This window comes from Octodon degus, unplaced genomic scaffold, assembly GCF_000260255.1.
Source record: "Octodon degus isolate 3935 unplaced genomic scaffold, OctDeg1.0 scaffold00061, whole genome shotgun sequence".
Classification (NCBI taxonomy): domain Eukaryota; kingdom Metazoa; phylum Chordata; class Mammalia; order Rodentia; family Octodontidae; genus Octodon; species Octodon degus.
The window spans coordinates 2,172,941-2,186,135 of NW_004524637.1; the positions used below are offsets into that span (position 1 = coordinate 2,172,941).

At 50.0% G+C, this 13,195-nt stretch overlaps 1 long non-coding RNA gene and 1 pseudogene across 2 annotated transcripts; both read left to right on the plus strand.

The window, feature by feature from the left end:
• The first annotated feature begins 5,529 nt into the window (after positions 1-5,529).
• On the plus strand, positions 5,530-7,069 carry LOC101560345 (annotated as a pseudogene). Its single transcript, XR_001117159.2, has 2 exons — positions 5,530-5,534; positions 6,696-7,069. The product of XR_001117159.2 is annotated as a COMM domain-containing protein 6 pseudogene (transcript).
• A 3,038-nt stretch (positions 7,070-10,107) lies between these two features.
• On the plus strand, positions 10,108-12,034 carry LOC111817551. The gene is made up of 4 exons (XR_002821720.1): positions 10,108-10,279; positions 10,818-10,865; positions 11,320-11,491; positions 11,934-12,034. It is a non-coding gene; the product is annotated as an uncharacterized LOC111817551 (long non-coding RNA).
• The last annotated feature ends 1,161 nt before the right edge of the window (positions 12,035-13,195 follow it).

Consider the following 13,195-nt stretch of genomic DNA (forward strand, 5'->3'; position numbering starts at 1 on the left):
GGACTCCCAACTCCCCCGGACCCGGGTTAAAACTTTCCCATGCTTCCCTGCTTGCCTATCCAAACACCCCTATAAACTCTTACTCTGCCCTATTCTGATAAGGTCTTATCACCCTTGGCCCATCTGCACTCAGCCTAGAATAAACTTTGCTTACTATTTTCTATTTCCCCTGACGTGGTGGTGCCCATTTCACCTCTAACACTTCCTGCATCCTCTTCACCTCTGGGGCCTGAAGACAAGAACCCCAGCTCCCAACAAACCTACGGTCGCTGCCAGCAAGAAGAGGCGAAGCTGTCTCACTACCCACATTTGGACCCTCTGCAGCTGTTGCCTGTCAGCCCAAAAGCAGCACCATGAGCACTGAACCCAACTGACTCCCCAGTGAGTCCTACTGGGCTGCAATCGCATAGGCAGAGTGAGCTCACTGTGCATCCTTGATCTAATAGTACTATGCTTCGATGATGCCCTGTTCAGTGGACAAGCCATCATTTCAGAGAATCAACTGCAGGGGGAGAAAGATGTCAGCATGGCAACTGTTCCAGGTGGATGAGAGGATTCCACTGGGAGATCCACTGCAGAGTTGGATGCGGGGGACCACAGCAAGAATGTCTTGCATATTTTAGCTCACTTGTGTCCCTGCAATTAAAAGTTAGAGTGAAGAGAATTCTGATATCTATGGACCCTACTACTTTGTCATGTTAGGGATTAAGCAGGTGTCACTCAGGTGGCTGCAGGAGGAAGCAAGGAAGGATCTAGGTGGCAGTGTGCCAGCCACCTCTCCCAGAGGTCTCTATCCAGCACACTAGAATCAGAGACAAAGCTGTCCTCACCACTGGCCTGACTCCCACAGCTCCTAGCCCAATGCAGGAAGAGCTGGAGATGGCTGGGTCCTGTGTGCAGGAGGCTGAGCTGTCCAGAAGAGTGCAGGGCCCACCCTGAGGTGGCTCCCACCACATACGAAGTCCTCACCAACGCACATTCCCTTCACTGCACTGTGAACCTGAAAAGCCCAAAGGTAAGCACTGAGTTGGGGCCGTCCCTAGCTTCTGAGCTCTGCTGAGTCCCTGACCTCTGCAGGCCTTAGCTCCCCTATGGGGAGCGAAAGCCACAGCCCCTCAGGAGAGCTGCCATGCTTAGACCACGCTGGAGATGCAGGTAGAGGTGACCAAGGTCTTTCTTGTTGTACCCTGTCAAAATTGACTCCATTTTGGTGCCCTTCTAACCTCGCGGAGTTCCTCTTCTGTATGGGCCGACCCCTCCCAATTCCTCCTCCAATTTCCCAATTCCTCCAATTCCTCACCCCTGTGACTCAAGTCTTATGATATCTGTTCCCCAAACCTCATCTCAATGAACTATATATGACTGCCAATTCAGCACCTCCACTCAACAGGACCACCCCCATGAACTAATGACTCGCTGTACCCCATGATTGCTGATTCCAGCACCCTACTCAATAAGACCACCTAATGAACTAATGACCCAGCCACTTCTTCCTTTCCACCCCTTCCCTGTTTTTGCGGTTTTCAAGTTTAAATACTGCACCTTGTTAATGCTCGGCGCGCCTCTTTGCACCTTGCATAGAGACTGCCACTGGGTACCAGTAAAATAAAGCGCTTCTTTTAACTTTTGGACTTGCCTCATTGTCATCTGATTTTTGAGCTGCAACACTTCTGCCCAGCTAGTTGGAGATGTCCCCCCTTCACAAGGATGCCCACGCTCAGCTGTTGCTTGTTCTCCAGCAGTGGACAAAACAGGTGCTGTTGGAGAAGGGCACATAGGGACAAAGGGAGGCTGGACATGGGACAGTGAGGCCCAGCCACAGCAGGCTCCACCATGGGGAGCTGCTGGCACATTGGGCTGGTCTCCACCAGGAGGACAATGTCCTGGAGGGAGAAGGGGCAGCCAGATGCTCCACTGTGTGGCTTTGCTCCTCTCTCCACTGTTTCCTTTTCTGCAGGATGGTGTTCCCATGAGGCTGCTCCTTGAAGGCCCAGGGATAGTGGGGAGTGCGATCTCTAAGATCCCAGAGGCTCTCACATGGGAGTCCAGGGCTCCCTATAACACCCAGTGAGAAGATGAGGTGACACTGACATTCCCAGGACCCAAGAAAACTCCTCAGCTGTACCAGCAAACTCCCACCTTCCCAGGTGGGAAGTGAGGTGGGTGGCTCTGGGCGGGCACCATCTTATGTTTGCAATAGATGACAAAATTGAAAAACGGCAAACTTGAATGACACCTGAAGACCTCAGGCACCCCTGTTGTTCTCCTGATTTTGATGAAATTACTGCAAATGTATAAGGAAATGGCCTTCCTGGTAATAAGTGCACATAAAGCCAATCACGTGTGATGCCACAAATGATTGGCAATTGCCTGTGAAACGACTGCAGGAGACAAACTTTTGTGGTGTACTGCAAGTTTTTCTCTCGCTAAAAATTCTCACAAAAATTTTAAGTCTTCTCCACAATGAACTGTGGCCCTTTGGAAGTCACCTCACAAAGCATGGAGCAGAGCAGGCAGCAAGGAATGGAAGTCCAACAGTGGGATCTGCCCCAGGCTCGCGGGACAGCAGCCCACAGCAGTGGAAACCCCCCACCTCTGCTGAGGGCACCTGGGGCCGCCTGACTCTAGCTGGAGATGCAGGAAGTTCTCCTGGAGACCAAGAAGGAAAATTTTCCTTTACTGAACTTAAAATTGAGCAGCCACCAGGGGTTCCCAGTACCCTGTTAGACAGTGCTGATTTCCACGCGCAGAGCTCAGCCCCTCTGCTATGCTGCTTATCAACCCCAGACTCCTGCCTTAACTCTTAGTCTCTAAGGATAGAAACAGAGGACAGAGGCCTGTGCAGCCCTCCAGGTAGCTGCAGGGAAGAAGTGAGCTTGAGCCTGCAGGAATCCCCTTCTATCCAGCCCCTCCATTCCTATGGGGGGGGGGACCAGCCTGCTCCTGCAGAGTCAGTCCTTCCAGCTGAAACCTGACCCTCCTAATTGCTCCCCAGGAAGTGCTGCCTTCTGGGTCACACACTTCTCCTGGGTCCCAGCCAGCCCTATATCACTTGTGTCACCCCCTGTCTGGTCCGCAGCTAGAGAGCCCCACCTCTGATAAGCTCCCTCGGACATTCTTAAGGGCACTGCAGAAGCAGCCAGTGCCAGCACAGTGTAAGGAGATGAAATGTGTCCCAAGCAGTCACCAGGAATGACCGAGGCATCTAAGAAGTGTCCCTGTTCCCTAGTGAGCAGGATAAAAGACTGAGGCCCATGAGGGGCCTCTCCCACCTCCCATCAGAGGTGGCACCTCTTACCTCAGTACACTGTGGGCCTCTGAGACCCTAGCCACCTCCTGGGGCTGCACAACTGTCCATGCATAGACCCATCCTGAGGGTGTTCAAGGAGTCCTGTAAGAGCAGAGAAGTGGGAGGATCACCCTTACTGAGGCCTCAGGAGGAAACAGAGAGTTACAGTGGAGTTATAGTCACACAGGGAAACCACGCTCAACACCACCCCTCCAGGCAGCTGCCCAACCTCCACCTCAGAAATGGGAAATCAAGGCTGAGAGGACGGTGTCACTCAATCACAGGCCGTGATCAGGAGGGGCTGAGACAGGAAGCCAGGCTTGTGCCAGGAGATCCTATGCCCTCCTGCAGTCCCTCCAGGCTCTGAGTGCTCCCTAAACACTATGTAGACACAGCCCTGTCACCTGCATGTGTGGGAGTGTGTCACACGTCACAAGGCCACACCAGGAACTAAATGCTTCCCTCCCCCTCAGCATCATGGGGCTTCCTGGCAGAGGAGAGCCCTGAGGGCGGGGCAGCGCCCCTGGCCATCTGCCCTCACCTGGCTATCCCCATTCCCTTACCTATGCTGTGACACTCCTGGGATTCCAGAGTCACATCCCTATCCTATCCCTGCATCTCTGAATGTCCTCTTGTAAGGACCTGCAGAGCCCAGGGCACGACAGCTCAGCCCAGCCACTCACAGGGCAGCACTGGGCAGTTGGGCGGGAGTGCTGTGCCCAGCCCCATGTTCTCTTCAGTTGGTGGCTTTACCGGCTTTTCCCTTAGGCGTTCTGAGACCCTGACCTGACAGGGCCTTCCCCACTGCTTCTGGGAAAGTCCCCATTTCCTCCTCCGCTGTAAGGAACAGTTCTGCTGGACACAGACTTCTTCTTTGACAGGGCTGATTTTTTGTTTTGCTTTCATTCGACACTGTAAATAACAAACAGTTCACTTCTGACCCCAATGACATTGATGCAAAACGTAATGATGACCTTCTCAGAACATTAGCGTGAGCAATGCCTTCTCATTCCTTCACAGAAACTGATGATGCACTTTTCCATTTTTATGAGCAGAACACTGAAATATATCAGTGAAGTCCCAGTATCGAATTTAAAGAACTGTCATTCAAATGAAAACATATTATAGATTTCAAACCAAAATATAAAAAAAATTAAAGTATTCTATGAGCTATAGTTTACAAATCACTAAACATTCTTTGTAACTCATGAAAGCAAAAAATGCATCAATCACTGAAATTATACCTGGCCTCCAGGTGCTGGCTGGGACCTGGGTAACAAGGTATATGGGTCTCCCTCTCCTTGGGAACACATGGGTAACAGGGCAGGTCTGCTGGGGTCCTGGAGCACCTCACTAAAAGCAAGGACAAATGGCCCCCAGGTTTATGCAAAGTAACACAGCAACTCTCAGAATCAAAGATGGTTCCCTAGGGAATCCTGCATGTCTCCAGGGTGGCAGAGGAACCAGGCAGGGGCAGAATGAGAGGGATCCACTGGGAATACCAAGTAAGGTGCAAGCCCCACCTTCCAGATGTCCCAACCACAGGAGACAGAAAGAAGCACAGGAGTGCAGTCTTCTCACAGCGCCCAAGCCAGGAAGCCGCTGTGTACTTGACACCCTTGGTTTTCTGGCATCAGCTCCCAGGAGGGCGCAGCTACCAATGCACTCTGGGGCTGCCTTCCTAGACTCAGGTGCAAGGGCCTGGCAGGCACAGAGCACTCAGGTCCCTTGTCTCTGGACTTCCTAGCAGCAGCCAGCCTTTACAAAGGAGCTCTGTGGTGGGGGAGGCGGAGGGGGGGGACTCTATGGAAAGGACTGGGAGTGCCTGGAGTTCAGGGTTGGGTGCCAGTCCAGCACGAGGAGGCAGGGTCCCCTCCGCAGGTCATCATTCATGTATACCCACCTGTGAACACCACCACACGCCCAAAACAAATTGAAAATCATTCTGCCCAAGCTGCTGGGCTAACAGCATCTTCAGATCACTTTTCAGCACAGCTTCCAACTGCTCCATCTTGAGAAAGAAGTGATTTTTAAATAAAAATTCAACTCTAGTCTAAAAATTCCTGACAATCACACATAAAGGAAAGAGGTAAAAATTCTTCACTTGCAAGACTTAGAAGTAGCAGGAACAAATCTAAAACTTCTACACGTTAGAAGAAACTAGCCAAGTATGGAGGCAAACACCTATAATCCTAGTGCCTGGCGAGGCTGAGGTCAGAGGACAGCAAGTTGGACAGAAGCCTGGGTAACAGAGCAGAGCAACTTAGCAACCTCTGTGTCAAAATAACAAAAAGTTCATGTTGTAGCTCAGTGCAAAGGCCCTTGAGTCACATAGTAGTGAGAAAGGGCCTGAGTGCACTGCAGCAGCACATGTAAGACCCAGCAAAGCTGCCAGCGAAAGGCTGCTGCTCACCCACACACTCCTGGCACCATGATAGGCCCAGAGCCAGCACAGAGGCGACACAAACAGGCAGCTGTAAAGAAATCTCCATGGGCCTGGGGTCCTGAGCACAGGGATGGAGCCAGGGCAGGGTCTCGCCTTGAAAATCATGTGGTCTACTTGGAGATACATCCTTGGCCCTTAGGATCTACATTACTTTGTGTCAAGAGGGGATGGGGCCACTGGACGGACCCCAGCTTCTCCAGACACCAGCTTTAAACGAGGAGGCATCTCTCTGTGCTTCCTACCAAGGCAAGAACTGCCCTTGCACACCACTTTGCACTGGATCTCACACTGATTTACCTGACAGGAACCACTCAGTGGTTCCACCACAAATATCAATTTGCTCCACAGTAATTCTCTCATTGGCATAGGGAAGGCATTAAGTGTCACTTTCAATAGCACTGCTAGAAGCTAACATGAAACAGAGCAAAATACTGAAGACTGAATTATCAGACCCCTCCAGCACAGAGCAACAGACCCCGGAACGTCACAGCTCTCCTTCCCAACAACAATCCAGGCTGCTTTGTCTGTTTCTTTCATGCTCACCTGGATGGGAAGGTGCAGACTGAACTTCACTCAACTGTGCAGGAGGAGTCTGGGCCAGCCCTAAAGGATCTGGTCGGAAAGGAGAGACCACAAACACTGCAGCACCGTAGCTCCAGGGTGCCATCCAGTGGCCGGGCCTGTAAGTGTGCCAAGTCCCCAAATTTTGCCTTTCTCAGAACGAAGCCCATTAACTGGGATCTACCCTCAGATTCCTGAGAGCCTCCTCTTAAAGGGACAAATGCACAGAGCTCAGCAGGTTACTTAGCTCATACTGCAAGTAGTAAAGAAACATACAATCGCAGCCCAGGGTCCTAAATAGCACAATCACTGCTCCCCGACATCTGAATTATCTCAGAATTTAATGCAGACAGATGACAGCTCAAGCACAGTGGCCCCGAAGTCAGAACTGGAACACAGGCCGGGGTCATGGAGGGGTCTGCCTCTGAGGACCCGGCGCTGGACGTCAAGTCCGAGGTCACCAACCAGCTTATAGATTTTCAGCGGAAACTGGGGATGGCTGTGAGCTCGGACAGTTGCAGATCTCTTAAGTATCCTTATATTGCAGTGATGCTGAAAGTGTCAGACCATTCAGGTCAAGTAAAGAACAAATCTTTTGAGATGACAATTCCACAGTTTCAGAATTTCTATAGACAGTTCAAGGAAATTGCTGCTGTTATTGAAACTGTGTGAAAACTGATTACTTGGATTGATAAATTGCTATTTTAAAATGATGGATTTCACCTGCAAAAGAACTGCACTTTCATTTTTCCGGTTTTAAAAAAAAATCTAAAAATCAGATGATAAGCAGGAATTAGTGGTGATTGGTGCACACTTTGTAAATATACTGAATTGAACTTTATAGAGTGTATTTCATATGTGAATTATGTCCTAATTAATCAGACAATTGAGTGATATTGAAGACAAAAAAAAGAACTGGAACACAGCAGGCATCTGTAAAGTCTTACTAGAAAATTGCACACCCATTCATTTCAGTACTGAGTACGCAGCCTGAGACAGAGAACCAGAGGAAATGCCAGCACAGCCCAACACCATCAAACAAATGGACTGCGTGTTTCATAGCAAAATAGAACATATTTTTCTCAGAAGCATGTGGAACATTCTGGAATAAACATCATATCTTGGACCATCAAGTATGGTAAAAACAACACAGTAGAGCTGAAACAATTTCCTGCATCATAACGGATCATACTAGAAATAAACCACAACAACCAAGTAAACCTCAGAAATCATGCAAACATCTGAAAATTAAATAATACAATCTTGAACAATCAGCGAGTCCCAGAATATGCCAAGAAAAATTTAAAACCTCCTACAATGAAATGAAAATGGGGAAAAAGAAAAAAAAGAGAAAAGAAAATGGCCGCACGATATACCAAGCTCATGGGACACAATCAAAGCAATTGAAAGGTAGAATTGTATAGCTATGCAAGCTCACACTGGATGAATAGAGCAATGCCAATAAAATACCATACAGTTTGAGGTCCTCAAAGCAAGAACTGTCCAAATCCAGTACTAGTACAAGAAGGAAATGACAAAGATGACAATGAAAATCAAGAAAATTGATCCTACATGAGAATTTTTACCAGGAGTTCAATTCAGAGCTAATGTCAAACTTTTTCCAAATGTTTTGAAATTGAAAAGGAAGGACACTGCCAAACTCATTACTACAGCTAGCATTCCAGGATCAGCTGACCTCACTCTTTCACTGTCCAGTAACTCTAATCCTAAACTGAAACCTCACCCTAAATTTTGACCTTGTCCTTAATCCATAAAGTTAACACTAATTATCCATCCCTCACTTTAAGCGTCAGCCCTAAAACAAACCTTCAACAATATGTCAATAGAAACCATATCTGTAATATTAGATCCAAGCATATCTTAAATACAAAGGCTAACCATTAACTCTAACAATAAGATTAACCTTGAATCTCACTCCAAACCCTTACCCTAAACCCTCACTACAGCCTAATTATCATCCTAACTATAACCCTCACCATAACTCTCATGCTCACCCTAACCTCTCAAGCTAACAGTTATGCTCACCCTGAACCTAAGCCCTAAACATCTCTGCAAATCCTAACAATGAAGTCTAATTGTAAACCCAAACACTTAATACTATCCCTACCTTCAAACCCAAACCCCAATTCAAATCCAACAGGAATTCCCAATGCAACCTTAACCCTAACACCTACTCTAACCTTAAAGCCCAAACTGACATAAAATTTAACCCTAATATCCTAATCTCCCCTTAATTTTAATTACTAACAACAATTGTAATCTAAACTTGAAAGGCCAACACTGTGATGCTGCTGAGCCTAAAGTCTCACACTAACCCTAACCCTCACCTTAATCTTCACTGCAACCCTTGTGCTGATTCTAAACCCAACACTCACTCGTACCCTATCATCAAAGCTCACCTGAATCCTAAAACTAACCCTTCACCCATGCCTTCAGCTTCATTAACACTGTCTCGAATTAACACTGTCTTCACATTCCAATATAATTTTATTAGCAATTTGATTAACAATTAAAATAATATACAACAGGGCCACTAACTAAAGCTCTACAACTAACATTAGTAGTAAAAACATTCTAATATGCTTGGCCCTAAAATGCACACATGCCACATGACCTTACTCTGACATTTTTTTGTTTGTTTTGTTTTGTTTTGTTTTGTTTTGTTTTGTTTTGTTTTATTCATTATGTGTTTGGAACAGGGTCGCACTACAAAGCTTGGACTCGTGGTGATCCTCCTGGTATCAGCCTCCCCAAGGCTGGGATTGCAGGTGTGTACCACCACAACTGGGGTGGATGGCTGCACAGCATGCCTTCTGGGGGCAGGGCCAGCACTACCTGTGGTACCCAGGAGAGAACCCCCGTCCCTGCACCTGCCTAAAAAGCCACTTAGTCCACTGAGCTATCCTGTCGCCCCCTCCCTTACTCTGACCTTTACATAAAAGATAAATCAGCCTAATCTGACCCCACTTTCCTAGCCAACCTGATACAATAACCAAGGCCATAACCTGACCCTCAGCCTATCTGTAACCAGAGACCTAGACATCACCTTGCTCTTCAGATAAGGCATTCCTCCAAACCTCACACAAAACTAACTCTAATCATTGATCCAAGCCCCTAATATGAACACTAAAAAGGAAGGCCTGGTTCTCAGCCAGCTGGCTTTACATCCCAGGAGTGGCTGCACTGGGGTCTGCTGGCCCAAAATGGCACACGGTATGTTTTGTTGGTATGTCCAGTTTTGCAAACAGCAGTTGGGGAAGGGACATCCGGCAGTTAGAGATGATATGGGAGAAGCGGCTCACAAAGAGGGGCCGGAAGTGACGTCACTTTCTTACTAACGCACCAAACGGAACCTGGAAGACCAGAAGCCGGTTGGCTTCAGTTACTCATGAAGAGACTCAACGAACAGCAGGATGTCCTCGCAAAGTCCTAACAATTACATAGGTTCAGGTCACAAGAAATGGTGGAGTGAGTGTCTTGTTCGAATGAGGACCCTCTGGGGCAGCTGCCACCCCCGGGGCCTCCGGCGTATTAATCCCAGGATCCAAAAGGTGACACGGGATAGCCTAGAACAGGTGAGAGCGAGCCAGCCCATCACGCTGACCAGCCTGGCTGCCCAGATCCCTGCCTGTGCTGTGTGTTGTGTGTGTGCGGGGGGCGGGGGGAGAACAAGGGGACTTCTTTCCATGCTGTTTCACTTGGGTGCTGAGCTCTTCAGACTTGCTTACGGTTTCCAAGCTTGAACTCTCCCTTTTGCTATCACCTCAGGGCAAAAACAAGTCCACCACCATGGTGGAGGAGGCCGGCCGTGTGGGCACCTTGGAACCAGGCACACTGGAGAAGCTGGTGAACTACCTAGTGCCTGCGCAGCGCTGCGGAGACCCCTTCTTCGTGCCTGCCTTTCTGTGCACCTACAGGAGGTTTGCCACCACGCAGCAGGTGCTGAATCTGCTGTTCCTCAGGTATGCCCCCCCCTCCAAGCCAGGGGGGACCCACTAGCTCCTGAGTGGGCATCAGGACCATGCCCCAAGGTGTTCTGTGGAAACTGTGTGCTTAGAAGATATGCCTCAGATGGTGGAGTCATAGACCAAGTAGGCTGAGACCCCAGACCACCTACCCCAGGTCTGACTCTGTGCAGGATTGTCAGCCGGTAGCTGTGGAGCTTCCCCATAGCCAGTGAATGAGCTGTGTACGTGGGGCCTCACTTTCCCAAGTTCCTCATTACATTAATCCAGAGCAGCGCCCCCTAGGGGCAAACTGTGCAGCCTGGATACTGAGACATCTGGGCAAGAGCTGGTTCATTCACTGCACAAGGGTGTGCAATGCACCTACTGTGTGCAGCACCTTTCCTGACACTTCTCTGTCATCCAGGGAGCAGCACACATGAACCTCTCAGCTTCCCCTGCTTCTCTACTCATTCGGGAATCAGATCACCCCCTAGACATCCTGGCAGGTAGGGACACTGGGTGCTATCAGGTGACACTCTCCTGACCCTTCTAGGTATGGATTCTTCCACCCCAAGTGTGAAGAGGACCAGAAAAACAAGAGGTGAGAAGGCTTGAGGCTAAGAGGGAAGGCTCCTGTCTCCAGAGAGGGATTCATCTGAGCCACTGGGCGTCTGTGGAGCAGGGAAATCCCGGGGTCACACACCATTCATTGATTCCTGCTAAAGGCTGGGGATGGAGGCTGCACTTCATGGAGAAGAAAGATGGAGAACTGTGGTTGGGGTCCTGAGTAAGAAGGGAGTAAGGGGGTGCGTGGGGCTCAGAGCAGGTGCCCCTGAGGATCGATCTGCTCCTTTCCAGCCAGAGGAGCACATGCCAGCCTCTATGGAGGCTGCTCAGAAGGAATGGGTACAGATGTTCATGCCTGGACCCCACCGTGCCTGGTACAGTGGCCCCTGGGCAGGGCAGGCTCTGCCAGCAGCCCTCCTTCAGGGACAGTAACAGACTAGGTCAAGGGAGAGGCCAGGCCCCTGATTCTCCTTCCCTTCTGCCCCTAGTGCTCTGAGCTCCCTCCTTGAGACCTGGTTGCTTCAATACCCAGGAGACTTTTGCCAGGGCCCAGACCTGACCAGTCTGAAGCAGCTCATAGCCTATGCATTAATCAACCTTCCACATTCAGAAATTCTCCCTGAAGTGTGCATACTCCTGGCCAGACGTGGAACCCGCTAAGTATGATCCGATCCTGAGGGTGAGGAGGGCAGGGTGGGTGCATGGAGCTGGGGTAACAGGTCACTCTGGGACCCACCAGGAGGAGGCTCCATAGTCTGCTTGCTGGCCGGGAGCAAAGGAGGAGGCTGGGACCAGAGATGGGCGTGTAGCCCAATAGGGACCGAGTCCTGCTGGGGGGCCAGCAGCTGGGGCTTCGCTGGCAGGAAGAGGGCTGTTCTGCCTTGGAAAAGGCACAGGGAAGATCAGTTGTGGAGGGATCTTTTCTGCTGCCCCTCTCCTGCCATTCAAGGGCCAGAGCTGCTCCTCAGCACCAGCCTTCAAGGGGAACCAGAGACAGGGGAGGGTGAAGCCACCACTGCCTTAGCTGCAGCTATGGGACCTGGAGCTGCATGGTCTTGAGCAGCCCAGCCTGACCCTGTGCCCACTCTGTACCCTCTTTCAGGTAGGCGGTCATCGGGTTGCAAGATAGTTCAGGATACTGAAGCTTACATGACTCCAGTTGCCCTGTCCCTCCCTCCCTCCCTCATTTGGAAAAGTGGTGTGTGTGTGTGTGTGTGTGTGTGTGTGTGTGTGTGTTTCCAATCCATGTTCTTATGAATAGGAAATTTTGTTTTCATGAATTTAATAAAATTTGAATGTAATAAAATCAAACTATTCCTTTACTTTAAAATGCACTAAATCCTCCTATCATGCTGCACACCCCACGTCACTGTCCAGCTGCAACCCAGAGCCCCAAAGCAGTGTCCCTGGGTGCTGTGGACAGGAGACCTGCATCACCTGCTGAGGAACCCCTGATGTGATGGGGACAGGCAAGTGCTGAGAGGGGCAGGTAGACTGGCAGGTCAGAGTCATGGCCCCAGCTGAGTCCTCACCCCTGTACCCAGGACTGGCTGTGCACTGGGCAGCACTCTGTCCCTTGTAAGCCCCTCCCACTGGTGTGTCACTTCCTGCCTGTGAATTGAGTCAGCAGCTCCCTCCCTGGCTGAGGCGATGACTCATGAAAAGGGCTGGCATGGACAGCTCTCTGTCACCCTGAGGCTGAGCTGGGCCTGCTCCTAGTCACAGTGGACTCAGGCAGAACTGAGGCTGGAAGCAAATGCTCAAGAGGGATTTAATTCCAAGGAAGAGGTGCAAAGCCTGGAGAGCCCTCTGAAATGAGTGCTGAGCTCCTCCACAAGCATAAGCTAGAATGTAACCTACAGAGTGAGATCTGGAGGAACTTCACACAGGTGCTGTGGGGATGGCCCAGGAGCGAACCCATCAAAATGACCAAGCACTCAAGACCTTCCCAGCACAATGCCAGGGTTCACCTCCAAGTCTTGCAGGTACCTGAGAGCCTGAGCAAATTCCCTCCTCACTGAGACAGCAGGGACATAACCTCACTGACACAGTGGGGACCGTAGAAGGAGCAGTGACGGGACACATAGCTGGTGTAACAGTGCCATGACCTGGGTGATGGGAACCATTGCCGCGCCTCTGCAGCCCTGTGTGTCTCCTCAGTCCTGCCAGGAGAATTCTGAGCCCCAGGTTCAGAAGGGGTGCAGGAAATAAGAAGCAGTTACCAAGGAGGATCCAAAAGAAATTCTCCAAATTCACCAGCTCTCAGTGCACCTAAACCTCTGGACACCTAACCTGGCAGCACCTTTCCAGGTTGATACCATTTTGACCAGCTGCTGACACAGATGGAAGCATGCTTTCAAGTCT